Genomic DNA, 4,861 nt, shown 5'->3' on the forward strand with positions numbered 1-4,861 from the left:
CGACGCCAGGAGAACTAGATGTGCAAAAGCATGATAGATTTGAAGAAGGCGATGACAAGGATCACCGAGCTTGAAGAGGAACTGAAGGCTACACACGATAATTACGAGGAGGAAATCATTGTACTGGTGGAGAAGAATGACGACCTAACAAGGAAGCTAGGAGTTTTCATGGGAGACCCCGCGCCAGGAGGAGAAGACAACGAACCTAAGGAGATCCGTTCTGAAGACTACATCGTCATCGACGACACCGATTCCGACCCCGACAATAGTGATGATGACTATGAAGATGAAGCTGGAGCGGATATCATGGAGTCTTCCACCGAACAATATTTCTAGATGACCACCATATGACTAGTAGTTTCCCCCATGTATATAGTAGTAGTTCGAGCACTTTTAACATAGTTCTAGACCATTTGTATGCCCTTGCTTGATTGATTGAGTGATATGATATGATTGTGTTTGTCTCATGTGCATATGGGTAGTGCTATCTCACTAGACCTCATTCTATTCTAAACTCTTCCCTCTAAACCCATCAGATGCCTCCGAGATGTGACCCCGGTTTTGATTTCCCACCGGAGCTCACTCAGTTGATCCAGCAGCAGAATACACTGATGCAGTTGTTAGTTCAGAACCAAGGCAACAATAACAACAATAACCCACTGCCACCACCTCCAGTTGACAACTTAGCCGTTTTCTGAGGCTGCAGCCGCCGGTGTTCTCCAGTAGCACCGAGCCCATAGTTGCTGATGATTGGTTGCGCAGGATAGGAAGGGAGTTGACCACCGCAGGTTGCATAGATGTGGAGAAGGTGCGTTTTGCCGCACACCTATTGGATGGACCAGCAGCCGCATGGTGGGAGAATTACACAACCACTTTTCCTATAGCCAATGTCAATTGGGAGCAGTTTCAGCAAGCATTCCGCACAACCCATGTATCCGCTGGAGCTATGAGCATGAAGAAGCGTGAGTTTCGCAACTTACTCCAGGGAAATCGTACTGTGGCTCAGTATGTAGATGAGTTTAGTAAGCTATCTCGTTATGCCCCTGATGATGTGGCCACAGATGCCGCGAAGCAGGAGAAGTTATGGAAGGGTTAAATGATGAGATGAGCATGCAGTTCATGGTGGCAACATTCAACAATTACCAGGAGTTGGTAGACAAGGCTCTTATGATTGAAGGGAAGCAGCAGCAGATAGAGAGCCGCAAGAGGAAGCATGGACAAGGAAAGTACAACTCTGGAGCTCAAACGAAGCCCCGTCTCACCCCGAACTCGGGAGGACTTGTCCTTAACCATGGAGGCCACACCCACAATGGAGGAAGTTCGCATAATCATAATGGCCTAAGGAATGGGAATAGGAACGGATCAAGTAGCAATCACAACCGCTCTAACCCAGCCACACCTGCCAAGAAGGATCAAAGTCACATTACTTGTTTCAAGTTCGGGAAGACTGGGCACTACGCCAACGATTGTCCGGAATTGAAGAACGACAATGGCAATGGAAGCACTGGGAAGAAGCCCAACCCTTTCAACAGAGGACAAGTGAACCACGTGAACGTGGAGGAAGTTGAGGTGCAGCCAGATGCAGTTATCAGTAAGTTTTTGGTTAAGTATTTTACTTCAATTGTTCTTTTCGATACTGGCGCATCACATTCATACATATCAAGGGGATTTGTGGATAAGTATAAGTTTCCCACTAAGGTACGTAGGACACCCATGTTAGTAAGTTCACCAGGAGCTGAGTATATGGCAAGTCAAGGATGTTTTCAGATGCCATTAACCATTGGAAGACATGTTTTCCCCTCAGACTTGATAATTTTGGAGTCACAAGGATTGGATGTGATACTAGGAATGGATTGGCTATCGATGAATGGGGGAAACATCGATTGCGCTAGTTAGTCGATTCGGCTTACCACCCCGAAGGGAAAAATGATCAAGTATGTTTCCAGGCATTCGCCAAGGAGAACCCAAGTACATTCTCTCACAGGAGTTGTTTAGGAGGAAGTGCATGTCGTGAAGGATTACCCAGATGTATTTCCAGAGGAGTTACCAGGCATGCCGCCAGATCGAGACATAGATTTTTTTTGATAGAGCTATTGCCAGGCACCGGGCCAATATCAAAGAGACCATATCGGATGCCCGCAAATGATCTGGAGGAGATCAAGAAACAGATTAAGGAGTTATTGGAGAAAGGTTACATTCGATGAAGTTCATCACCATGGGGAGCCCCAGTGCTCTTGGTTGAGAAGAAGGATAAGTCCCTAAGAATGGTTGTTGATTATCGGGCATTGAACGAAGTGACAATCAAGAATAAGTAACCACTGCCAATGATCATTGATTTGTTTGACCAGTTGCAAGGAGCAAAGGTGTTTTCGAAGATCGACCTGCGATCAGGTTACCGCTAGTTGAAGATTCAAGAAAAGGATATACCCAAGATAGCGTTCACCACAAGGTATGGGCTATATGAGTATACGGTTATGTCATTTGGATTGACTAACGCCCCCCCTATTTCATGAGTATGATGAACAAAGTGTTCATGGAGTTCTTGGATAAGTTTGTCATGGTGTTCATAGATGATATCTTGGTATACTCAAAGAATGAGGAACATAAGGAGCATTTGTGTTTAATTCTCGAGAAGCTCAGAGAACATCAGTTATATGCCAACTTTAGCAAATGTGAGTTTTGGTTGAAGGAAGTTGGATTTCTTGGACATGTTATATCAAGAGAAGGCATAGCACTGGGCCCTACCAAGGTGAAATCAGTCACTGAGTGGTTGGCACCCATCTCAGTTGGAGAGATCCGCAGTTTTCTTGGACTCGCGGGATACTATCGGAGATTCATTGAAAATTTCTCTAAGATTGCAAAGCCTATGACGACGTTGTTGAAGAAGGACACCAAGTTCCATTGGACTGAGGAATGTGAAGCAAGTTTCCAGGAGCTAAAGAAACGTTTGACTACAGCCCCAGTGCCGATTCTGCCAGATATATGCAAGGATTTCCATGTGTATTGCGACGCCTCTCGCTTAGGACTTGGAGGAGTACTTATGCAAGACAGAAGAGTTGTTTCGTATGCCTCACGACAACTTAAACCGCACGAGTTGAATTATGCCACGCATGATTTGGAGTTAGCAGCTGTAGTACATGCACTCAAGACCTGGAGATATTTTCTTATTGGAAATCATTGTGATGTGTACACAGATCACAAGAGTTTGAAGCACACTCTCTCCCAGAAGGAGTTGAACCTCAGGCAAAGGAGATGGTTGGAGCTTATAAAAGCTTATGATCTGAAGTTGCACTATCATCCAGGCAAGGCCAATGTTGTAGCAGACACTTTGAGCCGGAAGACTTACGTCAACACCCTCGTAAGCGAAGGAATGCCAAAGGTGTTAGCAGAGAATCTCAGGGAACTTCGTTTGGAGATAGTTCCTAAAGGTTTTGTTACAACCATGGAAGTGCAATCGACATTGTTGGGAAAGATTCGAGAAGCTCAGAAGGATGACAAAGAAATTGCCGAGATAAAGGAGAAGATGATTGAAGGAAAATCCAAAGGTTTTCATGAGGATGAGCACGACACCTTGTGGTTCGAAGACCGTATTTTTGTGCCAGATAATGCCGAGATCAGGAAGTTGATATTACAGGAAGCTCACGACTCACCATACTCGATACACCCCGGAAACACCAAGATGTATTTGGATTTGAAGGAGCGTTTCTGGTGGACTGTTATGAAGGAGGATATTGCCGAGTATGTAGCCGTATGTGATGTATGTTAGAGAGTGAAGGCAGAACATCAGAAGCCAGCAGGACTACTGCAGCCTATGCCGATACCCGAATGGAAGTGGGACAAACTTGGCATGGATTTTATCACCGGATTACCCAGGACCCGGTTGGATATGATTCTATCTGGATAGTTGTGGACCGCTTGACCAAAGTATCTCACTTTATCCCAGTGAAAACCACTTATACATGTGCGATGTTGGCCAAGATATATATGACCAGGATCATATGTCTGCATGGAGTTCCGAAGACCATCGTATCAGACAGAGGAACACAGTTTACTTCAAAGTTTTGGCACCAGCTGCATCAGAATTTGGGAACCAGGCTGGAGTTCAGTACAACTTTTCACCCGCAGACAGATGGACAGACAGAGAGAGTCAATCAGATTCTGGAGGACATGCTGAGAGCTTGTGCACGAGACTATGGATCTAGTTGGGATGATAATTTGCCCTACGCAGAGTTCTCGTACAACAATAGCTACCACGCCAGTTTGAAGATGGCACCGTTCGAAGCCCTGTATGGAAGAAGGTGCAGAACACCGTTGATGTGGGATGAGGTTGGAGATAGATAGCTGTTTGGACCTGATTTGATTAAGGAGTGGGAAGAGAAGGTTAAACTAATTCGAGATAGACTAAAGATAGCTCAGTCAAGACAGAAGAGTTATGCAGACTCAAAACGCAAGGAGGTAGTCTATGAAATCGGAGACAGAGCATATCTGAGAGTGTCACCACTTCAAGGAGTTAAACGATTTGGAGTTAAAGGAAAGTTAGCCCCGAGATTTGTGGGACTGTACCGTGTTTTGGAACGCATGGGAGAGGTAGCCTACAAGTTGGAGTTACCCGAAGGATTGTCGGGAGTCCATGATGTGTTTCACATTTCCTAGTTGAAGAAGTGCCATGCAGGGATGGCCGATATCCTTCTGAGGCCACTAGAAGCAATACAGTTGGATAGTAATTTGACCTACGAGGAGAAACCTGTCAAGATTCTTGAGTTTGCCAGTCGAGTTACTCGCAGCAAGGTTATCAAGTTTTGCAAAGTTCAGTGGAGCCACCATACCGAGGATGAAGCCACTTGGGAATGAGAGGATGATC

This window comes from Triticum dicoccoides, chromosome 6A, assembly GCF_002162155.2.
Source record: "Triticum dicoccoides isolate Atlit2015 ecotype Zavitan chromosome 6A, WEW_v2.0, whole genome shotgun sequence".
Classification (NCBI taxonomy): Eukaryota; Viridiplantae; Streptophyta; class Magnoliopsida; order Poales; family Poaceae; genus Triticum; species Triticum dicoccoides.